The sequence below is a fragment of the Panthera uncia genome, chromosome D2 (genome assembly GCF_023721935.1).
Source record: "Panthera uncia isolate 11264 chromosome D2, Puncia_PCG_1.0, whole genome shotgun sequence".
NCBI lineage: Eukaryota > Metazoa > Chordata > Mammalia > Carnivora > Felidae > Panthera > Panthera uncia.
Window position 1 is genome coordinate 46,376,699 of NC_064818.1, and position 17,058 is coordinate 46,393,756.

Below are 17,058 nucleotides of genomic sequence, written 5' to 3' on the forward strand. Positions count from 1 at the left end.
TCCATAGGAAGTGATTCCGCAACCATTCAAGTTTGTTTTTTTTTTTTAGTTTTTTTTTTAAATTCCAATTAGTTAATATACAGTGTTATATTAGTTTCAGGTGTATGATATAGTGATTCAACACTTCCATAGATCACCCAGTGCTACTCATCACAACAAGTACTCTCCTTAATCTCCATCACCTATTTCACTTCTCCCACAACCCCCTTCCCTCTAGTAATCATCAGTTTGTTCTCTACCGTTAGGAGTCTTTTTATTACCTGTTTCATGGTGGTTTTTGAAGATTTTCTCTGATCCTTTCTTGTCTTTCTTTCATGGTTTGCTGGTTTTCTTTGGTGATATATTTGGATTACTTTCTCTTTATTCTTTGCATGTTTATTAGTGGTTATTGATTTGTGGTTACCATTAGGTTTGTGTATAACATCTTCTGTATATAGCAGTCTATATTAACTTGATGGTCATTTAAGTTTCAATCCATTCTTTACTCCTGTTTTTAAAAAATTTTTTAATGTTTATTCATTTTTGAGAGACAGAGAGAGACAGGGCATGAGCCAGGAAGAGGCAGAGAGAGAGGGAGGCACAGAATCTGAAGCAGGCTCTAGGCTCTGAGCTATCAGCACAGAGCCTGACATGGGGCCTGAACCCACGAACTGCGAGGTCATGACCTGAGCGAAAGTTCGATGCTTAACTAACTGAGCCACTTAGGTGCCCGTCTTCTCCCTGTTTTTTAGAAATATAGTGTCATATTTTGCATCCTTTTCTTTTGTAAGTTCCTTGATGACTATTTTACAAAAATATTAATTTTTACTGTTTTGTGTTTCCTACCTTCATATTGTCACTTTTGATATTTCCTTTACTGTCAAAGACTCCCCTTTAATGTTTCTTGCAGGGCTTGTTTAGTGGTCATGAACTCCTTTAGTTTTTGTTTGCCTGGGAAACTCTTTATCTCTCTCTCTAGTCTGAACAATAACCTTGCTGGATAGAGTATTATTGGCTGCAAATTTTTTCCATTCAGCACTTTGAATATATCATGGCATTCCCTCTGCTTGGAAAGTTTCTGCTGAAAATCCCCTGATAGTCTTATGAAGTTTTCCTTGTGTGCAAGTATCTTTTGTATTGCTGCTTTAAAATTTTTTTCTTTATCATCATATTTTGCCATTTTAATTATAATATGTCTTGGTGTGGATCTGCTTTTGTTGATTTTGTTGGGAGTCTGTGCCTCCTGGATCCAGATATCTGTTTCCTTTGTCAGATTAGGGAAGTTTTTAGTTATTATCTCTTCAAATAAATTTGATGCCTCCTTTTCTCTCCTTCTGGGACTTCTATAATGCAAATGTTATGTTTAATGGCGTCACTGAATTCCCTAAGTCTATTCTCATTTTGCGTGATCCTTTTTTCTCTCTTTTGTTCAGTTTCATTACTTTCTATTACTCTGTTTTCTAGGTCATTAATTTGTTCCTCTGCTTCTTCCAACCTGCTGCTCATTCCATCTAGTATGCTTCTCATTTCATTTATTGAGCCCTTTATCTCTGCCATGTTATTCCTTATTTCTGTGTTAATGGTCTCACTGATGTCTTCTACTCTTTTCTCAAGTCTAGTGAGTATCTTTGTGATCATTTCTTTAAATTCTCTATCAGGCATGTTACTTTACTGATATCTGTGTCACTTAGATCTCTGGCCATGGCTTTGTCCTGTTCTTTCATTTGGGAAAAATTCCTCTGTCTTTTCATTTTTTCTAAGTCTCTGTGCCTGCTTCTCTGTATTAGGAAAGTCAGTACTTTTCCTGTTCCTGAGGGAAATGGAGAGTTCCAGTAGTACCCTGAAGCGTAGTGTCCCCTGTTCCCCAGGGCCTAGCACTTCCAGGAGTTTCTCCAATGTGTGTTGTACGTGTCCTGCTGTTGTGTTCTGGCTATTTTATCTTTCAGGCAAGTTATTTGTGGAGGCTCTCTTTGCCTGTTATGGGCAGTATTGTGCCCTGCCTGAATGTTTTAACTAGATGTGCTCTGGTCTGCTTGTGAAATAAGACCTGTTGCTACCACTACTTGAACCAGAGCTCTGCAAAACTCGTGGGTTGGGAGATGTGATGTGGGCAGGGGTTTGGGTTGGTCTTCTGGAGGAGGGGCCACCATGCTGGGACTGAGACAAGTGTGACTGGGAAGGGCAGTTCCATCTGAGCATGGGGGAGCAAGGCTTGGTGTAAGCAAGTTAGGTAGCAAGTGTCAGTACTGTGCTGGTTCCTACAGGTGGCTCTGTGTTTATACTGAGGGGCAGGGGAGGGACATGGCACTTGCCAATTCCTTTGTTCCTGGAGGGTCTCTCAATGAATGCTACCTCTCTCTCTCAGACACACTCTGATATGAGCAAATAACCTCCCCACTGTGTGCCCCAGACATTCTTCAGATTTCTGTTGCCATACTATATATCCATGGGCTGTTTGCCCTGCCTGCTCTCCAAGAGCAGCCCCAAAGCCTCTGGGCTCTCCCTGAGCCAAGCCTGCTGACTTTTAAAACTCCAGGCTTTAAGCCCTGCTTGTTGCAAGGACTCATGAAATCCAGCTCCTCTCTGTTCCCAAACCAGTTGCTATGGGGATTTGTTTTCCCCATGCATTCCTCTGTGTGCTGGTCTCTCACTCTTCTCTGAGACTGTGGCTCTCTCCCCACCACAGAAGCCATGATCCATTTCCCTCCTAAACTGCATCTCCACACTTCCTACCTACTTCAATGTGGCCTCTTCTCTACCTTTAGTTGTGGAATTTGTTCTGCTAGGCTTTAGGTTAGTTTCTGAGGTATTTAGGATGATTTGATAATTACCTAGTTATATTCGTAGGACAGGTGAGCCTAGGGTCTTCCTGCTCATATGCCATCTTCCCCTCCAAGTCCAGTCTATTTCTTCTTGAGTCAGTTTTGGTAGTTGTGTCTTTCTGGGAACTTGTCTACTTCATATGGATTATTCAATGTGTTGGTATATAGTTGTTTATAGTATTCTTTCATAATCCTTTTTATTTTTGTAAGGTCAGTAGTAATGGCCTATCTTTCTTTTTAGGTTCTATAATTAGACTCTTCTCTCTTTTTTCTTGGTGAAACTAGATAAAGGTTTGTCAGTTTTGTTGACTTTTTAAAATAATCAGCTTTTGGATTCATTGATTTACATATTGTTTTTATTCTTTATTTCATTAATTTCTGCTGTAATCTTTACTATTTCCTTCCTTCTTCTTACTTATTTTTAGTGTGATCTTTTCTGTGTATCTTAAGGTAGAATGTTAGGTTATTGATTTGTGAACTTTCTTCTTTCTTTTTTTTTTTTTTATTTTTTAATATATGAAATTTACTGTCAAATTGGTTTCCATACAACACCCAGTGCTCATCCCAAAAGGTGCCCTCCTCAATACCCATCACCCACCCTGCCCTCCCTCCCACCCCCCATCAACCCTCAGTTTGTTCTCAGTTTTTAACAGTCTCTTATGCTTTGGCTCTCTCCCACTCTAACCTCTTTTTTTTTTTTTTTTTTCTTTCCTTCCCCTCCCCCATGGGTTTCTGTTATGTTTCTCAGGATCCACATAAGAGTGAAACCATATGGTATCTGTCTTTCTCTGTATGGCTTATTTCACTTAGCATCACACTCTCCAGTTCCATCCATGTTGCTACAAAAGGCCATATTTCATTTTTTCTCATTGCCACGTAGTATTCCATTGTGTATATAAACCACAATTTCTTTATCCATTCATCAGTTGATGGACATTTAGGCTCTTTCCATAATTTGGCTATTGTTGAGAGTGCCGCTATAAACATTGGGGTACAGGTGCCCCTATGCATCAGTACTCCTGTATCCCTTGGATAAATTCCTAGCAGTGCTATTGCTGGGTCATAGGGTAGGTCTATTTTTAATTTTCTGAGGAACCTCCACACTGCTTTCCAGAGTGGCTGCACCAATTTGCATTCCCACCAACAGTGCAAGAGGGTTCCCGTTTCTCCACATCCTCTCCAGCATCTATAGTCTCCTGATTTCTTCATTTTGGCCACTCTGACTGGCGTGAGGTGGTATCTGAGTGTGGTTTTGATTTGTATTTCCCTGATAAGGAGCGACGCTGAGCATCTTTTCATGTGCCTGTTGGCCATCCGGATGTCTTCTTTAGAGAAGTGTCTATTCATGTTTTCTGCCCATTTCTTCACTGGGTTATTTGTTTTTCGGGTGTGGAGTTTGATGAGCTCTTTATAGATTTTGGATACTAGCCCTTTGTCCGATGTGTCATTTGCAAATATCTTTTCCCATTCCGTTGGTTGCCTTTTAGTTTTGTTGGTTGTTTCCTTTGCTGTGCAGAAGCTTTTTATCTTCATAAGGTCCCAGTAATTCACTTTTGCTTTTAATTCCCTTGCCTTTGGGGATGTGCCGAGTAAGAGATTGCTACGGCTGAGGTCAGAGAGGTCTTTTCCTGCTTTCTCCTCTAAGGTTTTGATGGTTTCCTGTCTCACATTCAGGTCCTTTATCCATTTTGAGTTTATTTTTGTGAATGGTGTGAGAAAGTGGTCTAGTTTCAACCTTCTGCACGTTGCTGTCCAGTTCTCCCAGCACCATTTGTTAAAGAGACTGTCTTTTTTCCATTGGATGTTCTTTCCTGCTTTGTCAAAGATGAGTTGGCCATACGTTTGTGGGTCTAGTTCTGGGGTTTCTATTCTATTCCATTGGTCTATGTGTCTGTTTTTGTGCCAATACCATGCTGTCTTGATGATGACAGCTTTGTAGTAGAGGCTAAAGTCTGGGATTGTGATGCCTCCTGCTTTGGTCTTCTTCTTCAAAATTACTTTGGCTATTCGGGGCCTTTTGTGGTTCCATATGAATTTTAGGATTGCTTGTTCTAGTTTCGAGAAGAATGCTGGTGCAATTTTGATTGGGATTGCATTGAATGTGTAGATAGCTTTGGGTAGTATTGACATTTTGACAATATTTATTCTTCCAATCCATGAGCACGGAATGTCTTTCCATTTCTTTATATCTTCTTCAATTACCTGCATAAGCTTTCTATAGTTTTCAGCATACAGATCTTTTACATCTTTGGTTAGATTTATTCCTAGGTATTTTATGCTTCTTGGTGCAATTGTGAATGGGATCAGTTTCTTCATTTGTCTTTCTGTTGCTTCATTGTTAGTGTATAAGAATGCAACTGATTTCTGCACATTGATTTTGTATCCTGCAACTTTGCTGAATTCATGTATCAGTTCTAGCAGACTTTTGGTGGAGTCTATCGGATTTTCCATGTATAATATCATGTCATCTGCAAAAAGCGAAAGCTTGACTTCATCTTTGCCAATTTTGATGCCTTTGATTTCCTTTTGTTGTCTGATTGCTGATGCTAGAACTTCCAGCACTATATTAAACAACAGCGGTGACAGTGGGCATCCCTGTCGTGTTCCTGATCTCAGGGAAAAAGCTCTCAGTTTTTCCCCGTTGAGGATGATGTTAGCTGTGGGCTTTTCATAAATGGCCTTTATGATCTTTAAGTATGTTCCTTCTATCCCGACTTTCTCAAGGGTTTTTATTAAGAAAGGGTGCTGGATTTTGTCAAAGGCCTTTTCTGCATCGATTGACAGGATCATATGGTTCTTCTCTTTTTTTTTGTTAATGTGATGTATCACGTTGATCGATTTGCAAATGTTGAACCAGCCCTGCATCCCAGGAATGAATCCCACTTGATCATGGTGAATAATTCTTTTTATATGCTGTTGAATTCGATTTGCTAGTATCTTATTAAGAATTTTTGCATCCATATTCATCAGGGATATTAGCCTGTAGTTCTCTTTTTTTACTGGGTCTCTGTCTGGTTTAGGAATCAAAGTAATACTGGCTTCATAGAATGAGTCTGGAAGTTTTCCTTCCCTTTCTATTTCTTGGAATAGCTTGAGAAGGATAGGTATTATCTCTGCTTTAAACGTCTGGTAGAACTCCCCTGGGAAGCCATCTGGTCCTGGACTCTTATTTGTTGGGAGATTTTTGATAACCGATTCAATTTCTTCGCTGGTTATGGGTCTGTTCAAGCTTTCTATTTCCTCCTGATTGAGTTTTGGAAGAGTGTGGGTGTTTAGAAATTTGTCCATTTCTTCCAGGTTGTCCAATTTGCTGGCATATAATTTTTCATAGTATTCCCTGATAATTGTTTGTATCTCTGAGGGATTGGTTGTAATCATTCCATTTTCATTCATGATTTTATCTATTTGGGTCATCTCCCTTTTCTTTTTGAGAAGCCTGGCTAGAGGTTTGTCAATTTTGTTTATTTTTTCAAAAAACCAACTCTTGGTTTCGTTGATCTGCTCTACAGTTTTTTTAGATTCTATATTGTTTATTTCTGCTCTGATCTTTATTATTTCTCTTCTTCTGCTGGGTTTAGGCTGCCTTTGCTGTTCTGCTTCTATTTCCTTTAGGTGTGCTGTTAGATTTTGTATTTGGGATTTTTCTTGTTTCTTGAGATAGGCCTGGATTGCAATGTATTTTCCTCTCAGGACTGCCTTCGCTGCGTCCCAAAGCGTTTGGATTGTTGTATTTTCATTTTCGTTTGTTTCCATATATATTTTAATTTCTTCTCTAATTGCCTGGTTGACCCACTCATTCGTTAGTAGGGTGTTCTTTAACCTCCATGCTTTTGGAGGTTTTCCAGACTTTTTCCTGTGGTTGATTTCAAGCTTCATAGCATTGTGGTCTGAAAGTATGCATGGTATAATTTCAATTCTTGTAAACTTATGAAGGGCTGTTTTGTGACCCAGTATATGATCTATCTTGGAGAATGTTCCATGTGCACTCGAGAAGAAAGTATATTCTGTTGCTTTGGGATGCAGAGTTCTAAATATATCTGTCAAGTCCATCTGATCCAATGTATCATTCAGGGCCCTTGTTTCTTTATTGACTGTGTGTCTAGATGATCTATCCATTTCTGTAAGTGGGGTGTTAAAGTCCCCTACAATGACCACATTCTTATCAATAAGGTTGCTTATGTTTATGAGTAATTGTTTTATATATCTGGGGGCTCGGGTATTTGGCGCATAGACATTTATAATAGTTAGCTCTTCCTGGTGGATAGACCCTGTGATTATTATATAATGCCCTTCTTCATCTCTTGTTACAGCCTTTAATTTAAAGTCTAGTTTGTCTGATATAAGTATGGCTACTCCAGCTTTCTTTTGGCTTCCAGGAGCATGATAAATAGTTCTCCATCCCCTCACTCTCAATCTAAAGGTGTCCTCAGATCTAAAATGAGTCTCTTGTAGACAGCAAATAGATGGGTCTTGTTTTTTTATCCATTCTGATACCCTATGTCTTTTAGTTGGCGCATTTAATCCATTTACATTCAGTGTTATTATAGAAAGATATGGGTTTAGAGTCATTGTGATGTCTGTATGTTTTATGCTTGTAGTGATGTCTCTGGTACTTTGTCTCACAGGATCCCCCTTAGGATCTCTTGTAGGGCTGGTTTCGTGGTGACAAATTCCTTCAGTTTTTGTTTGTTTGGGAAGACCTTTATCTCTCCTTCTATTCTAAATGACAGACTTGCTGGATAAAGGATTCTCGGCTGCATATTTTTTCTGTTTAGCACACTGTAGATATCGTGCCAAGCCTTTCTGGCCTGCCAAGTTTCAAAGGAGAGATCAGTCACGAGTCTTATAGGTCTCCCTTTATATGTGAGGGCACGTTTATCCCTTGCTGCTTTCAGAATTTTCTCTTTATCCTTGTATTTTGCCAGTTTCACTATGATATGTCGTGCAGAAGATCGATTCAAGTTACGTCTGAAGGGAGTTCTCTGTGCCTCTTGGATTTCAATGCCTTTTTCCTTCCCCAGTTCAGGGAAGTTCTCAGCTATAATTTGTTCAAGTACCCCTTCAGCACCTTTCCCTCTCTCTTCCTCCTCTGGGATACCAATTATGCGTATATTATTTTTTTTTAGCGTATCACTTAGTTCTCTAATTTTCCCCTCATACTCCTGGATTTTTTTATCTCTCTTTCTTTCAGCTTCCTCTTTCTCCATAACTTTATCTTCTAGTTCACCTATTCTCTCCTCTGCCTCTTCAAGCCGAGCCATTGTGGTTTCCATTTTGTTTTGCATTTCGTTTAAAGCGTTTTTCAACTCCTCGTGACTGTTCCTTAGTCCCTCGATCTTTATGGCAAGAGATTCTCTGCTGTCCTGTATACTGTTTTCAAGCCCAGCGATTAATTTTATGACTATTATTCTAAATTCACTTTCTGTTATATTATTTAAATCCTTTTTGATCAGTTCATTAGTTGTTATTTCCTGGAGATTCTTCTGAGGGGAATTCTTCCGTTTGGTCATTTTGGAGAGTCCCTGGCGTGGTGAGGACCTGCAGTGCACTTCCCCTGTGCTGTGGTGTATAACTGGAGTTAGTGGGCGGGGCCGCAGTCCGACCCGATGTCTGCCCCCAGCCCACTGCTGGGGCCACAGTCAGACTGGTGTGTGCCTTCTCTTCCCCTCTCCTAGGGGCGGGATTCACTGTGGGGTGGCGTGTCCCGTCTGGGCTACTTGCACACCGCCAGGCTTGTGTTGCTGGGGATCTGGCGTATTAGCTGGGGTGGGTAGGCAAGGTGCACGGGGGCTGGAGGGGCAGGCTTAGCTCGCTTCTCCTTAGGTGATCCACTTCAGGAGGAGCCCTGTGGCAGCGGGAGGGAGTCAGATCCGCTGCCGGAGGTTTGGCTCCGCAGAAGCACAGAGTTGGGTGTTTGCGCGGAGGGAGCAAGTTCCCTGGCAGGACCTGGTTCCCTTTGGGATTTTGGCTGGGGGATGGGCGGGGGAGATGGCGCTGGCGAGCGCCTTTGTTCCCCGCCAAGCTGAGCTCTGCCGTCCGGGGGCTCAGCAGCTCTCCCTCCCTTTGTCCTCCAGCCTTCCCGCTTTCCGAGCAGAGCTGTTAACTTATGACCTCCCAGACGCTAAGTCGCGCTTGCTGTCGGAACACAGTCTGTCCGGCCCCTCCGCTTTTGCCAGCCAGACTCGGGGGCTCCGCTTGGCCGGCGAGCCGCCCCTCCGCCCCGGCTCCCTCCCGCCAGTCCGTGGAGCGCGCACCGCCTCGCCGCCCTTCCTACCCTCTTCCGTGGGCCTCTAGTCTGCGCTTGACTCCGGAGACTCCCTTCTGCTAATCCTCTGGCGGTTTTCTGGGTTCTTTAGGCAGGTGTAGGTGGAATCTAAGTGATCGGCCGGACGCGCTGTGAGCCCCGCGTCCTCCTACGCCGCCATCTTCCGAATCCCCCTCTTCTTTCTTAATGTAGGTATTTACAGCTATTAATTTTACTCCAGACACTTCTTTAGCAGCATCCCATATGTTTTGATATATTGCATATTCATTATTCTTCATCTCAAAGTATTTTATGATTTCCCTTTAATTTCTTCTTTAATTCATGGGTTGTTATAGAGGGTGTTTTTACATTTCCACATTTTTTTCTTGTTACTCATTTCTAGTTTCATTCCATTTTGGCCAGAGAACATATTTCTATTTAGAATTTGTTTATATATTTCGTGACCAGGTATATATGGTCTATTCTCGAGAATGTTCCAGGTGTACTTGAGATGGATGTATATTCTGTTATTGTTGAGTGGAGTGTTCTATGTGTTTTAGGCATATTTGGTTTATAATGTTCGAGTTCTTATTTCTTTGTTAATCTTCTGTCTAGTTGTTCTATCCATTAATGAAAGTAGAGTATTGAAGTTAGTTAGCAACATAGTTAGAGACTATGGAATTTGTCTATTTCTCCTTTCATTTGGGTCATTTTTTGCTTCATTTTTTTGGTGCTGTTAGTAGGTGCATATTTGTTTATAATTGTTATATCTTCCTAATGGATTGATTCTTTTTGTCATTATAAAAAGTTTCTCTTTGTCTTTAGTAACATTTTTTTTGTTTGTTTTAAAGTCTGTTTTGCCTGATACCAGTATAACCACTCAAACTTTCCTGTGGTTGCTATTTGTGTGATATATCTTTTCCATCCTCTCACTTTCAATCCATTTGTGTCTTTGAACCTAAAGTGTGTCTTGTTTACTTCTGTAAACAACACATAGTTGGATCATATTTTTCTATCCAGTCTAACATCTTTTTTTGGTTGTTTATTCCATTCACATTTAATGTTATTACTGATATCATTGCATTTATTTCCACCAACTTATTTATGTTTTCTATCTGTATCATGTCTTTTAGTGTTCCTCTCTTTCTTCTTTACTTCTTTCGTTTTCATTGAGTGGATATTTTTAATATGGTATTTTAATTTCATTAATGATATTTTTCATGACTTTTTGAAAAAAATTTAATGTTTACTCTAGATTTATCATATACATTTTAACCTATTAGTGTTAACTTCAGATTTATAATAGCTTAATATCAGTAACATACAGAAATGTTACTCAGTATAACTCTATTACTTCTCTCCCTCTTTTGTAGTTATTGTTATATGTTTAAACATTTATTAGTGCTACAAGGCCAATAATGTGTTGTTTTAATTATTTACCATCTGTAGCCATTTCTTTAGCCTATAACAGCTTTGCTCCTTCTGCTATTAGCAACTATATTACCCATATATTACATATGTATATATTATAGTTCCAATAGTACATATGCATGTTATGCATGTGTGACACATTATGCATGTTATTTTATACAATTTTTTAAAAAATCAGTTGAGAAGACAGGAAAAAACACCTCATTTCTACTATCTTTTATAATTACATAATTATCTTTACTTTTTTCATGTGGCTCTTTTTTTTTTTATGTGGATTTGAATTATTATCTGGGGATTGCTTGTTTTCAGCCTGTTTACTGGCAATCAGTTGTGTCGGTTTTTGTTTATCTGGTAAAGTGTATCACCTTAATGTTTGAAATACAGCTTTGCTGGATATAGGATTCTTTGTTGACCATCTTGAATCTGTTATTTCATCATGGGCTGACCTCCTTTGTTTCTACTGAAAATTCAGCTGTTAATCTAATTGTGGTAATGCTGGCCTCACAAAATGAGTTTGGAAGTGTTCCCTCCTCTTTAATTTTTTGGAAGAGTTTGAGGAGGATTAGTGTTAATTATTCCTTAAATGTTTTGTAGTATTCTCTAGTGAAGCTATCTGAGATTTTCTTTGTTAGGAGGTTTTTGTTTTGGCTTTGTTTGTTTGTTGGGAGGTTTTTATTAATTATTCAATCTCCTTACTATCTACAGGTCTTTATGGTTTCTATTTCTTCATAACTTGGTCTTGGTAACTTGTATATTTCTAGGAATTTATCAGTTTTTACTAGATTATCTAATGTTGTGGCATACAGTTATTCATAGTACTCTTTTACACTTCTTTTTTCCCTCTGTGAGATCAGTTGTCATATCCTGTCTTTCTGATTTTAGTCGAGTCATTTTTAAAGTTATCTAGGTAAGAGTATGTCACTTCGTTCTTAAAAACCAACTCCTAGTTTTATTGATTTTTTTCTTTTTTTTTCTAATCTATATTTAATTGATATCTGCTGCAATTTTTAGTATTTCCTTACTAGTGTGTTATTCTTTTTGTAGTTCCTTGAGGTGTAAAAGTAGGTTGTTGATTAGAGATTCTTCTTTTACGTTACGTTACGTTACGTTACGTTACATTACATTACATTACAGCTATAAACTTCCCTTTTAGCACTGCTTATTGCATCCTATATTTTTGATGTTGTGCTTTTATTTTCCTTTATCACAAGATTTCAAATCTAAGTGGATTTACCAATTTTCCTTCTTCCATTGATATCTAGTTTCATGTCATTGTAATCAGAAAGACATTGTATGATTTCAATTTTGAATTGATTCAAATTGATTTCAATTAAGACTTATTTTGTGGCATACTATGTGGTCTATCTTTGAGTATGTTCCATGTACATTTGAGAAGAACATGTATTATGCCAATGTTGAGTAGAGTGTTCTGTATATGTCTGTTAGGTCCAATTAGTCTATAGTGTTGTTCAAGTCCTATATTTCCTGATTGATCTTCTGTCTGGTTTTTCTAGTCATTTTTCAAAGTGGGGTATTGAATTTCCTACTGTTATTGTGTTGCTCTCCGACTTTCCCCTCAATTCTTTCATGTTTGCTTCATATATTCAGGAGCCCTGATATTGGCTGAATATGTACTTATAATTATTATATCTTTCTGATGAGTTGGCCTTTTGTTATTATATAATATCCTTCTTTGTTTCTTGTGACTGCTTTTGATATACATTCCATTTTATCTGCTATTAGTATCTAATATTAATCTTGCTCTCGTGTTTACCATTTGCATAGAATAACTTCTTTCATCCCTTCATTTTCAGCCTATGAGTTTCCTTAGATATAAAGTGAGTTGCTTATAGACAGCATAAAGTAGGATTCTATTTTAAAGTCAATTTCCCAATCTATATCTTTTGATTGGGAAGTTAATTAGTTTACATTTAAAGTAGTTACTGACAGGGAGGGATTTACTCTTGCCTTTTAATGATTTAATGTATGTCTTCTAGCTTTTTTGACTCTTGTTTCCTGTGTTATTCTATCATTTTGTGTTTTGTTGATTTTTTTTTTTTGTAGTGACATGCTTTGATTCCCTTTTCATCTCCTTCTGTGTATAGTCTATGGATATTTTCTTTGTGGAGATTATAGAGATCGTGGAGATTACATAAGATAATTTAAAGTTCTAGCAATATGTTTTAAACTGGTAACAATTTAGCTTTAATTACATGTAGACTCTCCTCCTTTATAGTTCTGCCCCCACCTTATGTTACTGGTGTCACAAATTGTATCTTGATGTATCGAGCACCTGTTAACATAGATTTATAGTTATTTTTATACTTTTTTTCTTTTAAATACTCTACAAGAATTACAAGTGGGTTTACATACCAAAATTATACAAGTCTCCATACATCCATATGTTTACCTTTACTGGAGAACTTTATATTTTCACATGGCTTCATGTTGCTGCGTAACATCCATGTGTTTCAACTTGGAAGATTCCCTTTAGCATTTCTTGTAGAGCAGATCTAGTGGCAGTGAACTCCTTCAGTTTTTATTCATCTGGAAAATTCTTAATATATGCTTAATTTTGAGGGACAGGTTTACTGAATACAGTATTTTTTTGTTGATTTTTTTCAACACTGAATATATCATCCCAATGCCTGTTAGCTTGCAAGGTTTCTGCTGAGAAATCTACTGATGATCTTGTACATGGTTCCTAGCATGTGACAAGTCCCTTTTCTCCTGCTGCTTCCAAGATTCAGTTTTGGTCTTTGATTTTAAACAGTTTGAGTGTGTCTAGGTGTGGGTCTTTTTGAATTTATTCTAGTTAAAGTTCTTTAGGCTTCTGGAATGGGTATGTCCATTTCCTTCCATAAATTTGGGAAATTTTCATTCATTATTTCTAAAATGTGTTTTCTTCCCTTTTCTCTCTCTCTTTTTCTGGGACCCCATAATGTATATGTTGGTCTGCTTTATGGTGTCCTTTATGTCCCTTAGACTCTCTCTACTTGTTTTTGTCCCTCTACCTTGATAATTTCAAATGACTTGTCTTCAAGTTTACTTACTCTTTCTCCTGCCCGGTAAGTCTCCAACCCCCATAGTGAATTTTTTGAATTCAGCTATTATATACTCTAACCCCAGAATTTCTGTTTGTTTTGTTTTTATAATTTCTATCTCCTTGTTGATATTATTATTTTTTCTTTTCCCGATTTCATTCAGTTTTCTGTTTCTTTTTTTAGCTCATTGTGTGTCTTTAAGTGTATTGTCTTAAATTACTTGACAGGCAATTCAGAGATATCTGTTGTTTTTAGGGTCAGGTGCTGAAGATTTATTTGTTCCTTTGCTTGGGCCATATTTTCCCGCTTCTTTATATCCCTTGTGCTCATTTGCTGAGATTTGGGCATTTGAAAATAGTGCTGTCCCATTCTTTGTGTCCTGGCTTTATGCAGGGGAAGACCTTTACCAATCAACCCAGTTGGAAGTTTTTAGACCTTTCACTCGTTTTCTGGGGATGTATCCTCTCCAGGTTTTTGTATGCACCTTCCTTCCAAAACATATATGACTGCTTTCATCTGTCTTAATTTCCTTAAGAAACTCCCTGCTTCTCGGGAGCTTTTGGTTCTGGTTTCTGTTTTACTCCTCTGTCCATAATCTCTTGCTCCTCTAGCACCTGTCTGTGGAACTTCAGATTCCTATGGCTCTAAAGGTGGTATGGCTCCTGCCTCTGTTTTTAGTGGCCTCCAAACTGGTGACATCTATGCGGCCATTCCCATCAATGCTCCAAGGCAGATGAAACAGAAACCATTCCCTCAGGCAACCCCCTGACAAACCAAAACTCTGGAGCCAAGTTCCACTCTTTTCTTTTGATGATGAGCTGAAAATTGGGAGGTTTCCTCCTATTTGCACGGCTCTGTGCCAGACAGGGGGAAGGGTAAAGGTGAGCCAAATGCTACAAACTTTCCTATCCTTCTGTGGAGATTTTTTTTTTTCTTGGCTGTGTGTGCATTCACTTGGGTACTGTAAGTCTTAACCAGTTTCCAGAGTTCTCACAGAACTATTTTGGTTCATCTGTTGTTGCTAACTCAGTATCTCCACGGGGTAAATGAAGGCCTGGAGCTTTTAGTCTATACCATCTTTCTGATGTCATCACTTCTACTGTGGATTTGTTTTTTTAAATAATTCCTATCTCTTTATTGATTGTTATGCCCAGAATTCGTGATCCCCAAATACCGCCAGGGAGCCGAGTCCGATGTAAAAGCAAAAGAGCCTTTATTCGAGCTAGCTCGAGCTCAATCCCCTACCTGCACCGACGCAGCGGTGAGATACCGGGGAGAGAGAGCGCGTTTCAAAAGGACAAAGGTTTTATTGGGGCCTAGGGGCAGTTGGTGAGGTAATGGCTATGGCCTCAGCCGATTGGCTGGGGAAGGGTCCGAGTCCTGTTAGGCAGGTGGGGGGGGGGGGGTTACTCAAGGGGAGGAGGTGTGGTCAAGGTGAAGGACACAGAACAAGATGGAGTCGGCAGGCATAGGCCCGCCCTTTCATTGATATGTTCTATTTGGTGTAACATTGTCATCATGTAAGGGTTAAATTGTAGTGTAGGGCTAATGCTTAGCTTGAAAAATAACAGCTTTGTGTTGACATTGAAGGTTAAGAGATAACAGCCTTGCTTTACTCTTATAAATTACGCCTCATACTCTTGTAAATTAGGCTTCACCAGTTAAGGAAGCAAAAGTTCAAAGAAAAGAGCATCAGAGGCAGGGTCAAGGAGATCCACTGGTTGCAACTTAGAGGCAGAAAGTCTAAAGTAAACACCTCATTAGGCAACTGTTTCTAACTCATCTGGAAATTGTTTCTTTGTTCTGTTCCCAGGTGATGATAAAACGATGTGATCGGTTATAAAAACTCTGTACCCCGGCTGTTCGGGGCCGCACTCTTATCAAGAGTGTTGGTCCCGATCGGTCGGCCTTGCCTCTCATTGTAATAAACTTTGTTGTGACTGTCACTGGTGCCTGTAGCATTCTGTTTCAGGAGTCGTGTGGATGCAACAATCAGACCATTCTTATATGATGATATTTTCTTTTACTTCTGTGAACATATTCATAATGAATGTTTTGAACTCTTTCTGTTAAATCCAACATCTGGTTACTCTTGCAGGTAGTTTCTGTTGCTTACTTTTTTTTCTGGTATGTGTGTTATAATTTTGTTTCTTTGTATGACCTGTAATTTTTTTGTTGGAAACTGAACATTTTGGATAATATATTGTATCAACGCCAGTACTGGCCCCCCACCTCAGGACTTATTATTATTCTTTGCTTATTTGTTTAGTTACTGGCTGGATCATTTTAATGAAGTCTCTTTCCACCTCACAGTGTGAAATCTCTGATATAAACCTTAGGAAGCACAGCTTTGAATATGCTCACATTCACCCATCCCCCACCTGCTTGACAGTGGTTAACTATAGGTCTTTCTTTTACTCTTTCCCGCCTCATACTTAGCTGTTCAACTCCACTAATTTCAAGATGATTGCTGTATTGTTTTCAACAATGCCCTGGGGGGTATAAATGCCTCTAGAAATGAATTAGTGAAATTGTGGCTTCTTGAAATAGTTTCTGAAGTCAGTGTTTGATATTTTTTCTCATCCCTGGATAGCTCCTCCCAGCTATCTTACTCCTTGAATCTCTCCAGTTAACTAGCTGCCCTAAATCTAGGCTATCTCTTTATTTTACTCATGAATCTACCTCCAGTTGCCTTTCCTCACAGCATCCACTGTTCTTGAGAGTGTCATGCTTGAACTTTGTATTTAAATTTACTGTTTCTATTTGCTTTCTCTTTATCTCATCTACTTTTTTTCCTGTTATTTTATGCTTTTTTGGTATGACTAGAATTATTATTTATTTATTTATTTTTAAATTTACATCCAAGTTAGCATATGGCGCAACATGATTTCAGGAGTAGATTCCTTAATGCCCATTTAGACCATCCCCCTTCCCAGACCCTTCCAGCAACCCTCTGTTTGTTCTCTATATTTAAGAGTCTCTTATGTTTTGTCCCCCTACCTGTTTTTATATTATTTTTGCTTCCCTTCCCTTATGTTCATCTGTTCTGTGTCTTAAAGTCCTCATATGAGTGAAGTCATGTGATATTTTTCTTTCTCTGACTGATTAATTTCACTTAGCATAATACCCTCTAGTTCCATCCACATAGTTGTAAATGGCAAGATTTCATTCTTTTTGATTGCCAAGTAATACTGCATTGTGTGTGTGTGTGTGTGTGTGTGTGTGTGTGTGTGTGTGTGTATAAAGATAAAGGATATCTTATTTATCCATTCATCCATCTATGGGCAGACATTTGGGCTCTTTCCATACTTTGGCTATTGTTGATAGTGCTATTAACATTGGGGTGCATGTGTCCCTTTGACACAGCACAACTGTATCCTTTGGATAAATCAATTGTTGGGTCATAAGGTAGTTCTATTTTTAATTTTTTGAGGAATCTCCATACTGTTTTCCAGAGTGGCTGCACCAGTTTGCATTCCCACCAGCAGTGCAAAAGAGGTATTCTTTCTCCACATCCTCACCATCATCTGTAGTCTCC